A 16,073-nucleotide genomic window follows, 5' to 3' on the forward strand; every position below is an offset into this window, starting at 1 on the left:
CATGACCGAAGGGTGGCCAGGCCTAACCGGAGCAGTTCTGTGATCTGTGGTGCCAGGTCACAACGCCCAGAAGGGGTTGCTGGGTCCAGCCCCGTGGGACAGAAGCCGCCGCTGCAGTTTTTTGTTTTATTTTGTGTTACTTCACATTTGCAAAAGACGCAGGGCTCTAGGAACAACCCTTCTGCCCATTGTCTGCCTGTGCTGGCTAGACCTTTTCCTGAGTACGGGACTGCGTGGGAACTTTTTCTTGAAACAAGGGTTAATGCAACTCTAGCTAAAATCCTCCCTTCCCTTCCCCCACCTCCACTTCTCCAACTCTCACTGCTCTGATTGGCAGTTTGGTTCAGCCCCTTAGGCGTTGGCTGGCTACCGCTCTGGTTTTGGCACAGTTTTCTAATCTGATCCCTGTTGTATTTGCACCAAAGAAACACCTGGCACAGAAAAACATGAATTAGCCACTCAGGGAGCAATTGTACACCTGGCCTTTTATTTGTTGGTCTAGTCGTTGATCAAAAAAGCCTCTGGTGTTGCTAAGAGAGGCCTAGACTGGCCGACAACTAACAGCAAATACCACTGCTTGAAGATAACACTTAAAGGTCCCAGCTGAGATGGGGTAAGCGAGTCCTTGCCCCAAAGAGTTTATGATCTAAATAGACAAGACAAACAAATGTGTGAGAAAGGAAGGGTTATTCTCCCCATGGGGGGGGACAGAGAAATTAAGTGAGTTTCCCAACGTTGCACAGGGAGGCTGGGGTAGGGCTGGGAATCTAACCTAGATCTCCTGGGTCCCAGACCACTGTCTCACCCACAAGACCATCTGTACAACACACACATTACTGTTGTGACGGAGGCCGAGAACCAGGAAGCGAAGCTGACGATAAGCAAAAGTAACACTGACCAGGGCTTTTGCACTGTCCACACTGAGCCAAGTGTGGAAAAGGAAATCGGATAATTTAAATAAATCCTTTTGTTTTTAATAATCCAGGTAACACAGAAGTGGAATTCAGCTGACCTTCCTAACTCTTTATTCATCTACTTTCCAACTCCAACCAGTGGTTCTGAGTCACCAGATCTGGCTTGCTCGAGACAATCAGTGTATTTGGTGAATGGCACATGTCACTATTTATCAAAATATCATGTTCCTATAGTTACAGAAATCCAGTCATTGTCACTGGGCTTCGTTTTTAACATTCAAAAGTAAATGACTAAGGTAAGTGTCCTGTATCAGTTTAAAAACAAATTAAATTACCCACTAACCTCTTTATTTATTTATCTCAGTGATGGAGCCACCCCAATAGCAGAGAAGTATTCTACGAGCCAGAGACAAACACCCGGTATAAGATCAAGCCAAACTTCTTTAGCTTCTGCGAGCCAGGGTTTTAGCACAGGCCAATGCATAAGGCTTGTGCCTGTATCATTAACACAATCCCTAGCAAGTGCCTTCTGTGGCATCTGACCAGCTCTTAAGGGCTGCAAATCATGTCTGGGAACGCAGTCCTCCAATGCCCCCCGTTGTCAGTGCGGTTTTCATTGTAGAACTAAATGTACCTTGGTTCCACGCAGACCCAAATTCACTGCCCGTTTTATTGCTGCCAATTGCCAACAGCAGAGAATGTAACATGGGTTAACTCCTTCTCTGCCCTACTGATGTCTGCAGCCTTAAACGTACTTCAGGTTTCTCACATTGCTACCTGGGCAGCACGTGCTCAGCTGGGGTGCTCAAGGGGTTAAAGAAATGACCCAGCCCCCCACACATACACAAGCTCCCTTGGGTTCCCATAGGCAGTGCTGCCACCCAATGAAGGGTGATGATCAGGAATGTGCAAGGCTCAGACACCTACAAAGTCTGGCTGATTGCTCTCTGCTCCCAGGTTCAGCTACTCTCTCCTGGTCTGCGCCTCCATCTGTCCCCCTGCCCTCGCCCAGAGCTCCCACTCCAACTACATGAATATGGATAGCAGAGCTGAGAGGCTGCCCATCCTCTGGTGCTGACCCAGGCACCTTCACATCTCAGTGGGAGTCAAGCCGGTGCAGGGCTTTGAGCTGCAGACCACACTTCATTCCTGGTGAATGCTCTGCGGTCTCATGCTGTGAAAAGAATGAGCAGATAATAGGATTTTCCATTTCTTCAAAGGGCATGCAGGCCAGCCCCCAGTGCTGAGCAGAGCGCTGAAAAACAGCCACCAGGCAGCTAGCAGGCTTCCCAGGCATTGCCATGGGAAGGAGACAGTCAAATATTAGTATTTATAAGACAGCTACAGAACAGCCCAGTCCAAGTGACAGTGACGGGCATATTGGATGGATATCAATGGGGTGATCACAGCCAAGAGGAATGGAAAGAGACCAGGATAGCAGGCCTAGAGACCAACATCTTGGATCTATCTCCAGACCTGCCCCGCTGATGTGTCTCAAACCTAACCTGAACTGATCGGCTCCAAAGCCGAGAGGCTATGTCAGTCTCAAGGACCCATTCCATCCCTGGCTTCTCGGCTGAGATGGTCGGCAAGGAGGGGGACAGTTAGTATTAGCTGTGGGGATGGGTTTTGTGATAGAGATAAAGCTGGATTGAACCCCACCAAACTCCCACACCACAACCAAACACCTAGCAGAGGGTGATATGGAGGCGATACAGGCCTGAGTCATGCACGCTTTGCCCGCAAAGGGGAAATTTACCTAACAAAAATTCCCCACTAGTGCTAGCACCAATTCAGTGACCTGCTGTTAGCCCCCGTGGTAAAAGGAGGTCTGAGTGGAGGAACTTTGGAAATATCCTCCGTGTGGACACAGCCATGTTCTCTCTCTCTCTCTCCTCCCACACTGCAGTGACATGCCTGATAACAGCAGAGGGGGAAGCGTCACCTGCAGCCTCTTTATTTAGGACAGTCCTAAAACAGATAGTTTAGCCACTTTTTCACGTTGAAAAGCTGCTAAACAGGAGAATTACGTAGGGCTTTCTACTGTGTGTTAATTACAGCTCGTGCACAGACACCCATAAAACATCTGCACCCACGCACACCCCCTCCCCCAGATTTCCTCTCAACCTCACCCCAAGACAGACAAACACCCACCCAGGGACACAGAAACACACAGAGCAAAGCGGGAGAACTGGAAATCTTCTCGCTACAAAGGAGCAATTGATTCCCTCCGACCCCAAACTGCAAAGCAGGGGAGATTGTGGGAGCATCTGGAGACTCATTTGAAGAGCTCCCGTTTTCCTGTGTCTGCTCCCATTTCGCCTCGGATGGCTTATCAACAGTGACTTTCCCGACAGCGATCGATAGAAAACATTTTATCTCCTTCCCAGGCGGCAGAATCCTTGGAGTGGCTCTGATTTCTGTTACTATGGTGACATCTTCTGGGCTTATTAAAGCTCTTTCCTTTCTTGGTGTGGTGGTGGGTTTGGGTTTTTTTTTTTTTTTTTAAGCAAAATAACAAGAAAGTCAAACAAATCTGGTGCCTGCAGCCTCTCTCCATGCATGGAGCTTCCTGCACTGACCTGCCTTTGCGGGGGAGGGGCTCGGAGCAGCTTTCATCTGAAAACATATTTGGAGCCTCTGAAATCTATTGAGACTCAAATGCGCGCTGGCTTGGCTGGGGCCCTCACCCCTCTAATCTTGTCAGATTCCTGTCTCCCTCCCCTCTGAGCTCAACCTCCCAAGCCTGGGAAAATCCCCTTGGCTACACAGCAGGGACGGCCTAAAACACAAGAGCGGGCTTGGGTCCCTGCGTAGCCTTGACTTATGTTATTGCTCTGTCCTGCTCCTTGAAGGAGGAGGGAGCTCATGGTTCAAACCTACCCCCTCTGGCAGCTTGTGACCCTACTAGGGCGTGGAGACTTGCAAATTGCAAAGCTGACCCTGGGACACCGATCAAAGGAGGAGGGACTCCAGGGCTTTGACTTAGTTTCTCCACCACACAATACATGTGACACACACACATACACCCCTCCCCCCTGTTGTGCGTTAGACCCCAGCTCTCTGCGTGAGATGGTTGCTAGATGGTTGTTTTCCTATAGGATCTACCAGATCTGTTGCTGCTCTCATTTCTATGCCATTCTCTCTCCTCATTCCCCCAGCCCCCACGTCGGTGATGATGCCTCTTTGCGAGTGACACTTCCTCCCCTCACACTCTGAACAAAACCAGCCAAGGGGCCTCCATCTGGAAGCGACTCTCTTCCCACAAACGGCTACAGCAATCGCTGGAGAGAGAGGTTAGCTAGCGTTCTGCTGTTGCCGGGGCCCAGCCCGGCCATGCGCCTTGCTGGGAAAGCCTCTCTTCAAAACGACAGCAATGGCCCAAAACGCTGCCCTGAGCTCCTCGACGAAGTCTTGGCAAAGCGCCTGAGGGGATGTCTTCACCGCAGAGTTAGCCCAGTGGATCAGCACCAGGGTTGGCCTAGCTGTCGGGTGAACAGCCCCAGGTCACGGCACAGCCTGACCCAAGTTACTGTGTCTGCACTGGGGCTGTGCTCCTCCCCCATGTGTGTCACTAGGACTTGGGGGTGCGTGTCCGATGGCTCTCTGCGCTGCAGCACGCTGAGCTGAGCGAGGATTTTTTCCCCAGGAAATTGTAGGAGCTCTTCTCTGTCCTGCAAGAAATACGCAGGGAATTGTGGGAAGGTACTGGAGGACTAGCAGCACTTTAGCCGGCGTCCACACTGCAAAGTGGGCCAGTTACTAGCAGAAGTGAAAGCAGCACCCAAGCTGGGCCAGGCACCTGGGGTGAAAGCATCACTGAAGTCGGGTGAGAAGGTTTAGTGTGTGGAAAGGAGGCGAGTTAGGGGCAACGCCTGAGTAAGTGTCTAGGCTAACTGTGTGAAGACAGACCCTAACACTGTACCCCTCTATCTGCCTAACAAGGTCGCATTAGGCCACAACATTTGAGCCAGAGGTAGACTTTGATACTGGTTGGTGAAAGAGGCCGTTTCCAAGGGCACGAGTAGGAAAATGTCTTAGAAATGGCTAGTGCTGGAAGATTAGACAAGGCTCTCTGCCTCTGAAGCAGTCAGGGGAAAGAAAGAATACAGAATATATTTGATGATGGCCCCTATTAAAAACAAGGTCTTTCAGTGACCAAAGCAAAGCTACTGGGGTAGTGAGTTGCTTGTGGACAGGACATTTTCACTGATGGAGTCATTTCATTCCAATTTCAAAGCTGCTAGGGGATTTTAGAGGTAGGCTGGCAGCCCTCATTAGCTTGGACAGCTCTGCTCACTTCTTTAATTTAACTATCTGACCCTTCCATTCCATTTAGTTAACATTTATAAATGATATCTTCAGCTTTGGTGACACAAAAGAAAAAATGAAAGATGTTTAAAAATAAAAAACCAGGGAAATTCCAAAACCAAAAAAACTTTGTTTAAAGAACCAGTTAGGGTCACTAAGCGACAGAAATGTATTTACTTTCACATCATTTGTAAAAGCAGAAGCTCTTAAAAGCAAGGAAAGGAATAGCTAAGGACACCATGAATCCAACATAGCTTAAATGATAAATAGAAACACGTTGTTCTGGCTTAGAATTGCATATACATACATATATACATACAACAACCTTATCTCTGACCCAAAATACAAAATTTTGTATGTATATATTAACAACACATATTGATCAACTTCAAATACAAGCCCATGCAGAACATAGCCACAATTTTACCAGGGAGTTATATTGTACATATTCAACGTTATTCTAAAGAAACAGCAGTTATGTCGGCCAAAACCAACGACTGTCAATTTATAAATACTCAGCCCATCAATTTTTCCTCCCACTAGAAAAACCCAGCGAGGCCCCCAAAATTGCCTAAACGCTCGGGCCAAAGGGGGCAAGAATACGTTATCTTATATCTCCTATTCAACAGTATCCCTGGAAGGAAAATAGTTAAGATATAGAAATTAAGATAGGAAAGATTCATAATGGGGAGAAAAAGAAAACAATGGGTCAGAGTTCAGTTTGTTGTGCTGTGATGAAATACGCATTGCTTTGTACTTGATCAGAATAATGAAGTTTATTATAATGTTATAATAAATGTATTATTCTTATTTATGTTGCTTTGTGGTATGGCCCAGGGTTCCCCACTCTGGAGCAGGGACACATTATGCTAGGCACAGCACTGTAAAAACACAGAACTAAGAGAAGATAGGCACTATTATTATGTGGGCAATTTAAGATTCACAAAGTCCTTAGATTTGAATTTCCTTGCTCTTATAGATGATGTGATAGGGAAATATATTGTTAGCACTTGGCAACCTTGATTATTTCTTTAAATGATTTTTTTGTTTCTGGAATACATATAGGGCAGAGCTTGGAAACCCTTATTCACAGGAATAATACTTTTTCACACAAGTAAGCCCATTGACTTCTACGGAACTACCTGAGTACAAAATGGTTTGCAAGATCACGTGCCTGGTGCTTTTTTAAAAAAAGAATTCTTGGATCTTTGGGACTAGGGCAAGGAGCCATTTGAGGAAATTGAGAGGTGGGAAATTTTACATTGATCAAAGGAAATACTTTTTCATGCAACCCACAAGTAGCCAGTGGAACTCATTGCCACGTGGTATCACTGAGGCCAAGAGCTAAGTAGGATTCAAAAAAGGATTGGACCTGTGTATGGATAACAAGACTATCCAGAGTTATGACAGTAAACACCGGAAATATAAACAAGAGTTTTGGAAAAGATATAAGCCCCGAGGCATAAGCCAAGCTCTAACTATTGGGGGCTGGCAGAAAAATTTCCCTTGGGGCAGAATATCCTATAACTGGTTCTGGGCTACTGTCATAGACAGGATACTATACTAGATGGATCCCTGTATGGCAATTGCTAGGTTCCTATTAAAAGCCTGGGATTAGACCAGTCTAAATAGTGATTGGAGTCAAACGACAGGCTGACCTCAACTAGCATCCCAAGAGTTTAAGAAACAATGGCTTGTGTTGTCTGTTTGGAGACCCCTTCTGCCTGGGATTGCTATTCTGCAGCGTAGAATAGGGCAGAAGCCCTGTTAACACTTTCGCTGTTGTTTGGTTTTCGCAGTGGGACGCAGCAGCGCTGCAGGTATTTCCTGCTATTGGCCTCCCTCTGCATGTCTGGCTGGTTTCTAAAGGGACGTGCTGAACCCAAAATGCACCCAGCTGCTAAGATCTGTTAAAACTCAAACCAAAGAAAACCTCTCCTTGTCAGGCTAGTGCCAGAGAGCACAGGTGAGTCGGCCGGACATCCATGCCAAATGCCTCGGCCTGCAGGACCCCTACACCACTTGCTCACTATTACTTGCCTTGGTAGGCCCGGGGGATTAGATGATGGCCGTCTCTGTGATTAAAGGGAAATCATCAACTTAAAAATCATACATCTGTCTACAAATGGTTCCCCCCATTATCGCTACTAGCCAAGGCTACAATGGTTGTCGCTAAGAAAACAGAGGAAAAACAGCCTCTATGTTTCACTTTGTTTCCTCTACACATTTCACAGCACTCTGAGCATAGCACTTTGCCCTCTTTTTGCTTGGGGCTTTTGCAAAAAACGTGGGAGAGAAAAATATTTGTTTAAATGGGAAAATGTGATTGTAAAAGCACAACAAGTAGCAGCGTGGCTGGGGAGAAGGGATAGCACCCAAAGGCCTATTCATTCCTTCGGAGTCTCAATTAGGATTATTATCAAACCTTGATGTTACTGTAGCACCAAAAGGCCAGTTAGGCTCAGGGTGTTGTGCTCTACAAACAGAGATGCACCATCCCTGCAGCAGAGAGCGGTCTGCGGAGGCCTACTGGAATTACCATTAGGGTTAATGCAAACATGGGGTGTTAACAGAGAAATCCTAACAGAGAATAGATGTTGGGCCTAACAGCAGTGTGGCTTAATGTAAAGAAATAAGGTCCTTTCAGTGAACACTGCTACACCTACTCTGGCATGCAAACAGTTAACTAGCTGCAGACACGAAACAAAGATCTTATGAGGCTAACAAAGTACCCCATGGTAAGGAAAATACAAAAAAAGCATTAGACAAGTGCAGCTGGCTACAGCCAATTTTCTTCACTTAATATGCTTCCTCGGCCCTGCCTCCCCACCGCACCCCATTTCCTTCAAGCTGACGCCTGTGCAAAGATACACAACTGTCAAGTTGCCAGGCCAACCTAAACAAATACCATTTTGTCTTGCCACTTCGTTATGAGTTTATAATCCTGGGACTCAAGTTGAAGTGTAGATGGGAGTCCTACCACTCTGACGGAAGCCTGTTCTTTATCGGCCTGGATTTCCTAGGCCCCTGGCCTGCTAACGGAGATTCTCCTTCACTTCACTATTCTTTTGGATGGAGGATTGGAGTCCGAGTCTATGAAATCCCCTCCAAGTGGCCAGGGTGTGCAGCATGGTGACCCCACCTGGCTGTGGGTTCATCACCTCTCAGGGCACTTCCATCTGAGGAGAGGTTCATCGGCTCATACATGAGCTTTCAGCTCCAAATACATCCCTCCTTCCCCTAGGTTGGGCTCTGAAAGCCCTATTAAATTCGAACAGCAAAACTGCCACAGAGAGGCAGCTTCCCAAACAGCTGGAATAAGCCACCTCCGCTCAACCAGGCGCTTCAGTGCCCTGTCTCCAGCTAGAAGTTAGGAAAGCCAAAGTCAACCCTCTCTGGAGCCGATCGCTCGTTGCTACAAGCGCCCCGCGGGAGGCTGCGTGCGGGGTACCCCCAGCGGGCTGGCCTGGCCGCGGCTGGGAGGCTCGACCCCCCAGGCCCATCCCACGGCGGGGCAGCTTTGCAACCCCAACGGGCAGGGCCACGTGGGCGAGCCGGCCGGCCGGCCGGCAGATGGGGCTGTCGGCCCGGGCAGAACACCTGGATTTCCCCGGAGGGAAACATGAGCGTGCACTTCCGACAGCATCCAGCCATGCCTCTAACTTTCTTCTCCCCCCCTCCTCGCCCGCTCGCCCTTCCTGTGCGAAGTGGGATCGGGCTGCCATCGACACCCGCGCCGGAGCGCGCTCGGCTGCAGGCGGAGCGGGGCCAAGCCCGGGGGGCGCAGTCCTTGACCGGCCCGCGGGACGCGCCGGGGGAGCGCAGCGCAGCGCAGCGAGGCGGGGAGGAAATCCGGCCGCGGGGGGCGCTCCCATGGATGGGCACCGGAGGAGCTTCCGCGCCCCGCGTCCCTGGCCCGGCTGCCCCGCTTGGCGCCTGCGGTGAGCGGCGGCGGAGCGAGGTAAGAGCGGCGGAGCCTCGCCCGGCTGCGGGGGGGAGCGGAGCGCACGGGGCTGCGACAGCGGCAGCTCCCCGGGGAGACGAGGCCCGAGCGTGCCCTGGGGCTCCGGGCCGGGCTGGCGGACAAGGCGCCGGGGAGCAGCCAGCGGGGTCGGGCCGGGGACAGCGACTCTGGCTCCGGCGGCGCCCCTGCGTGCCTCCGCTGCCCGGCTCCGGAGACCGATCCGGGGCCCCGCGGGGAGGCGAGAGCCCCTGGCTGCCATTGACTCCACGTCGCCGCGGGCCGGCCGGCCGCAGCCCAGCCCCGGGGCGCGCGGGGTTTGTGCTCCGGGCCCCCCGTGATTCCCAAACTGCGGGGGCGTGTCCCGTCCCCCAGCCCGGGCCCTGCTGCCAACTTCCCGGGGAGCCCTCGAGCTGCGCTTCTCTCCCTTCCACCCACCCCCACGAGCCTAGCCCGGCGTCTGCCCGTGCCTGGCTCCCGGGCAGAGGAACAAGACAAGCCCTGCAGCTGATCAGCTCTTTCCCTCCTGCGGCCGTTCCCAAGCCAGGGCCAGCGCAGGGAGACCCTGACCCAAACCCTCTAGCACCGGGAGACCCTGACCCAAACCCTCTAGCACCGGGAGACCCTGACCCAAACCCTCTAGCACAGGGAGACCCTGACCCAAACCCTCTAGCACCGGGACAGAACTTTGCATTGCACAATAAAGTTTGCGGACCCCCGGCCTGGGAGCCCTGGCACCCCCGCCCCCGTCTACCTCTTCGGCTGGAGCAGATTTTGCAGCCGCAGACCTGATTTTGTGCAGCGCTGGCTACAGCACAGAAATCCCCAGACAGAAAAGGCAGTGGGAGCTCTGAGGTCTCTCCCTAGCGAGTAAACAGCCCCCTGCACCAGGCGGCCCGAGTGTCAGCCTGAAGGAGACACTGTATATTATTTCCCTTCCGCGAGGAATTGACTTTTCAAGGGCTTTCCATCTGTTTGCAATACATCTTGGCTGACGTCGCGGACCTGTCGGAGCCTTTAATTGACGTCAGAGCCGGAGAACTGCTGGGGGGTGTGTTTGCTCCCTGCTGCCTGGACAGGACCACCAAGGGGCCCCTGAGACACGATCAATCCCTTCTTTGCAAAAGCCTGCAGCGGCCAGTGGGCCCTACCTGCCCCCTTGGTGGCTGCTGACAAGCAACCTGCCCCTCCAGCTGGCCTCTTGTGACTGCCCAGAATGGAGCCCTGTACTCAGGTGTAGGATCACATTGGGGCCCCCAAAGGTGCAGAACCTCTCACAAGGCAGATCCAATTGTTCCTGCCTACAGCCAGCTGTAAAGACCCTTCAGCGCCCAGCCGCCGCCTCATGCTGCATGTCTTCGGCGCTGCCTGTAAAAGTGCCTCCCTGACGGCACATTGTGAGGAGCAGGATCCTACCCACCCCAGGGATAATAATAATAGTAATAATACAGCCCTGCCCCCCCCCCCCCAACATCTGAACAGAACCAATGTAGTGCTAGAACCTGAGACATCGTCCTTGCTGTTGTGATGGAAGGGATGGTCCGTGAGTTGTATTTGGCTCTTGGGTCACGTAATGATCCGTGCCCAGGGCACCGTAACAGGAAGGATTTTCATTCTCATTTATTGTTCCTAAAAATACTTTACAAATGGGGATAAAAATGTTGTTTTCCCCATTTTAAAGACTGGAAAGCAGAGGGACAGGAGCGGTTATGCCCAGGGTCTCCCCATGGGTCAGTTGCAGAGACGGGTCTAAAACCCAGAAGTTTCGATGTCCCGGTCCTATCCGCTGGACTTCCCTCGTTTATACCAATCAAAGTTCCCCTGAGCCATTGGCTCATTGGGCTGATGTGATTGAAGCATGTCCCTTGTCCCAGTCAAGGCACAGGAGGAAGCGATGTGGCCTGCATCATGTCCCACTGCTTTTGACTGCCCTAACCTGGTGGTTTGGGTACCCATTTTGCAGCGGGGTGAACTGGAGGTGACCTTTTCAGTGTGAGATAGAGCGAGACTCAAATGCAAACCTTCAGGATTGTAGTCGTGCCTTAATCGCTCAGCCATTGCCCCCAATGGCTGATGAAAATGTAGCCTGAGCTATGCTGGGGGATGGGTTAGAAAAGGATACTAAGCAGCCGGTAAAAATGGAGAAAAGGACCTGTCTTATGGTAGGTCTCTCTCCTACCCCACTGAATCTCCCACTGACAAAAGGATACCCAGGTCCCCAACTACATTAAGACAAGGCTTTAAAAATAGCAGCCGCGTGATATAATGACAATGACTTAATGTTTCTCTACTGCCTTTTGTCCAGGAGGCCTGCAAAGTGCTTTGCAGGTTGCACTGGGGTCACTTCAGCAACCAAATGCAGCTTCCTCTGGGGTGGGACATGAGTTGTTCAGAACAGGAAATGAGGACGAATACTACACCCGCTCAAAGCTACATGGGGAAATTTAGAGAAGTAGAATAGGTCTAAATTGGGAATTTAGTTACAAAAGAACTACGGATGCCATCCTTGTCTCGTGAAGGGACCACCCATGCCGAGGGCCTGTGTCCAATGTCTCACCCATAAGCTGCATCTCCCAGTATAGTTGGAAATCCACACAGTGTTCCCCTTCAGAATCCACAGCTTTCAGAAAAGAGTTTCTGGGTTCATCTAGGCAGGGCAACTGCTGCTAAACATGTATTTTAAGGGGCCCATCTGTCACACACCTTGCACTCAGGTAAATGGTTTGCCTCTCCCAAAAGTCCCCACCACTCATTGTCTCTGAGCCACTCTACTACTACTCTGTAGATTGAGTAACTGGGTCCATTTTGATTTCCCCCACAAACTGGTGCCAGAGCCCAAGTGTGGGGAGCCACGGGCTGGAAGAAGGCAGCCTAGAGGCTTATCCTTGTAGATGGGACGTCACATGCTACTTCATTGAGAGCCCTGCAAAGGCAGTCTTTTCTCCTGCATTAAACCTCCTTCTGAGCTGCAAATGTTAGGTTCTTATCTGGGGATATTCAGATCTGGGTTTTGGTTCCACTCCATATAGGGGTCACCCATGAAGTTTGGATCCATACCCAAACTTCTCCAAAATACAGGCCTACTTAGATCTAGGCTTTACATTCCGGACCATCCCTAGTTAAATTACATCTTTGTAACCACCTAGTGCTTGGCTGTTAAAGACAAGGGAGGGTGAGCTGTGAATCCTGCTCATGCGCTTGTCAGTGGAAACACCCGAACCTTTGGGATACTAGAGGGTTCGTTTAACTGGTAGAACCAGGCTGAAGCTTCACATACGTGAACTCCTGAAAGCACCGTGAAACTGAGCCCTAGGCATGAGACATGCCAGTAACCGACCTCTGGACCCTGAGAGTTTCAGTTAACCAGGGTTTTATTCTCACGGGTTTCCTCGCTCTTATCGTTTTCCCCCATTCCAGCACAGGCCACCTTTAAAACTTTTGTCAGTTGCAGCCACACCTGCAGGAGCAGACCCATCTGTGGGTTTCCTCTCGCTGCGGGTGCTGCATGCCTGGCCGCGGAGGCTTTGCATTCACAGAACGAAGTGGAAAAGCGACCCGACAGAACAGCTGACAGGCTGGGTTGGAAAAGGAGGTGCGGGGGCAGGTTAGGTGGGGAAAAAAAAACGAAAAAAAATGATTCCTCTCAAACTTTCACATTTATAATCTACCGTAAACAGTCAGATCCTCACCAGCTGGGCTTGATTTGCCTCTCACTTTACCCTGGTCTATACAGAGAAAAGCCCCTTTTCAAACCAGCGCAGCATATCTGTGCTAACGGTTTGCATTGATGCAGCTACGCTGATATAGCTACATTTCTGCAAAACACCACCCTGAAGTCAGGGCCTTGCCTGGTTTTGTACAGACGTTGCTTCATTAACTCCATTGGCGTTTACTCCTGGTTTACACCAGCGTAAGTGACAGGAGAATCAGGACCAGTGTTTGCAGGTAGGCCCTGCTGCAGGGTTAAGCCCATAGATGCAGGTTGCTGTAGCAAACATACAGTTACAGCTGGGAAATACAGACTTTGTTTCAGCTGAAGTCTTCTCCTTATTCATATCAGCTGCTGACACCCGATTCCCCACTGCCCTGCACCTTGGGTTGTCATTTACCCTGAGTGTGAAAACACTGCCATGTCGGAATGGTGCAGTCCTACACCCACTTTCCGTCTATGTAAGTGACAACACCAGGAATCATCCATGTGCTGGCAGCCGCAGAGGAGAGACAGTCTGCACCTCCCTTATTCATTGTGACCCCTAATGCAGGCAAGGACAACTCTGAGGGACGCCCTTAAATTGCAACCCTGCTGCAGTGGCCCCAATAGGGTTTTGCAGGGGGATGGAATAGCTGGGGGCGGCTCCTGTCCCCTCTCCTTCAGCCCACGCATGCCCTATCCCCAGCCCACGCCGCAACACTCCTTGTTCCTGGAGCCAGCTCTGTTCCCTTTGTGTTAGCACTGCACAGCAATGGTCAATAGGGCCCGAGGCATGAGGTAGAAGGGAATCAGGCCTAGCACATCCAGGTGGAACTTTTCACAGCAAAGACAGCCAAAGTGTGGACAAGGAGCCGAATGCAGCCCAAGCAGCCATCACCTGTAATGTGGGAGTGCGGCTCCCAGCAGGCCCTCGGCCATCTTGATCTTAACAGTTTTGAAGCAAGATGGAGCATGGCCTGCTAGGACTTGTCTCCCAAGCCACGCCACCCTAATAAATAGGACGGACAGCTCCAGGCTGCTCCATTCTAGGCCAGTTAGAGGTTGACAGGGCAGCCCTTGATGTCACCAAGTTTGGGTGCCCTAGTTTGAGAGCCAGGATATGATGGGTTTTGCTCACAGATTGGCTTTCTGAGTCATTTTTTGTCTTTAAATGACAACTCTTTGCCTTTAAATTTACATGTATAGGTGGGGAACATGACAGCCCAATGCGAGAGGGAGTGTGAGACTTCTTATAAAAAGAACGAGTCGGGTTTTATTATCCCTTTGAGACAAGCAGAGAAAATCTATACTGAAGGCATGAAATAGCAATAAAAATGGACTTTTTGCCAAAGCAAAATTAATTGAGTGAATCTCACTCCTCAAGCCTGAGCTCTGAGAGGCTTATGAGCTGGATATGAACCGTGCTGGCCCCTTCCAGGCTGTGATCCCCAGAGGATGGGAGGCAAAGCCCCTCCCTCTGCTCCCGAGCACTGGATAATTAAACAAGATGGGACCAGTATACAGGAGCAAAGGGACTCTCGCTCGGGGCCTTCGCATCAGTGACTGATCCCCACAAGTTCCAGTGCGACCCGATATCTTAGATGGAAGGCCTCTAGGGCAGGGACTCTCTTTATCTGTGTCTGTTCGGAGTCCAGCACCACGAGCCCTGATCCCGATTGGGTCTTTTGGGTGCTCCCAGAACATAAATAATTCACTTATCCTAATAATACAGAGTTTGGTGGGTCTCAGCCCCAGCTTCTCATCTCTCCACAGTCCCAGAAACTCGGTGTAATCGGCCTAAGTATCGCCAGTATTAATTTTTGGGGAAGCAGTCAAGATGGGTTATTGCAGAAGACTCTCCCTCCAGCTGAACTTGGACGTCAACACTGTTTTGGTGGCGTGTCCTAGGCGCTGGCCTTTTGCTAGTCCTGATCTTCCTGGGATGAAGTCTTGTTCCTACCAACTAGTTTATTTCCACGTCTCCATTTACTGTAACTGACCCTCCTAGGAGCTTCCTGCACAAAATCTTCACCATGGGGGGACAACCTCACCAAGGCCTCACCCTTCGATGTACGTCTGCAGTGGGTCCAGCTCTGCTCTGCTGGTATTTTTCAGTGGGAGAATGGAGGGAGGAGCCGTGGCGAGAGACCAGCGAGGTGACAGAAGGACTCTTCTCGGCAGCAGGTGCAAAGAGGACGAAACGGCATAAACCTCCTGAGTGCACCAGAGACGCAGAGATTAAATAGCAGGAGAGCTGGGAGGCAGAAGCAGCTTCCAGGCAGGAGAAGGAGGGAGAAAGGGAAAAAAGGGACAATTTGAACATGAATCTCCTCCCCCTCAATGTCTACCCTCCAATTCTGAGGTCCCAGATTCAGAACCATCAAAATATAGCCCTTTTCAATCCCTTATCTCGTGGCAGCAGAAACAATTGGCCTGTGAAGAAGGGGGAAACAATCTGTTTGACTGACAAACAAAAACACATTTCTGCACAAAAGGAGGAGGAGGAGGCAGCTGTCTAGCTGCCGCTTCTGCTTTTTCATTCCCCTCCCTCCCCTGTCCCCGCGCTGGCTGGCGGTGTCGAAGCTGAGCGGTTGCTGCTGCCAGCGAGACACCCGATGTTCTAACTGGCTGAGTTCAATGTCAGGCGTTCGGCAGCAAATGTCATTGTCAGCCCTGCTGTTTCCAGCCACGGTGGAGCTGACGCAAGCCGCTCGTGTCACAACGGAGAAGGGTTCTGTGGGATGCGGAGGGAAATCTGGCAGTCCTGGTGACCGTCTTCCCTCCCCAGCTGACTGGCTCTGGTGCAAGGCTGGGGCAGCGGAGAGGCATTATGCAATGGCGGAGAGGAAGCGGGCCTGTCTGGTAGCAAAGCAAGGACTCAGTCTAGAGAGAGAGACCGACCAAAGATGGGGCTTTGTGAGGAGCTGAGCCGGATTCCCAGAGAGGAAGAGAGGAAATTCAGCCAGATTGGCAATCATCTGCTGAGATCTCAAAGCATGGGGAGCCTAGTCTGATGGTTACAGCATCAGGACGCCAGGGTTCTGCTCCCTGGTTTTCCTGCTGACTCACACTGTGACTTTGAACTACTCGGTTAACAGTGCCAGGCCTCCGCTTCCCCATCAGCAAACCAAGGATGATGATAGCTACCCACCATTGTAAGGCGTTGAGAGTCTTGGATTAAAGGCACTATTTGACG

The 16,073-nt window shown here is 50.8% G+C and overlaps 1 protein-coding gene across 2 annotated transcripts in view; it reads left to right on the forward strand.

Moving 5' to 3' along the window:
* The first annotated feature begins 8,938 nt into the window (after positions 1–8,938).
* The window catches only part of RAI1 (retinoic acid induced 1), a 132,555-nt gene continuing 125,420 nt past the window's right edge, over positions 8,939–16,073 (forward strand). For both annotated transcript variants that reach the window (XM_054042639.1, XM_054042638.1), the window contains exon 1: positions 8,939–9,186. The gene's annotated coding sequence lies outside the window, so the exon portion shown is untranslated. The remainder of the gene's footprint in view (positions 9,187–16,073) is intronic.

The sequence above is a fragment of the Malaclemys terrapin genome, chromosome 10 (assembly GCF_027887155.1).
Source record: "Malaclemys terrapin pileata isolate rMalTer1 chromosome 10, rMalTer1.hap1, whole genome shotgun sequence".
NCBI classification, from domain to species: domain Eukaryota; kingdom Metazoa; phylum Chordata; order Testudines; family Emydidae; genus Malaclemys; species Malaclemys terrapin.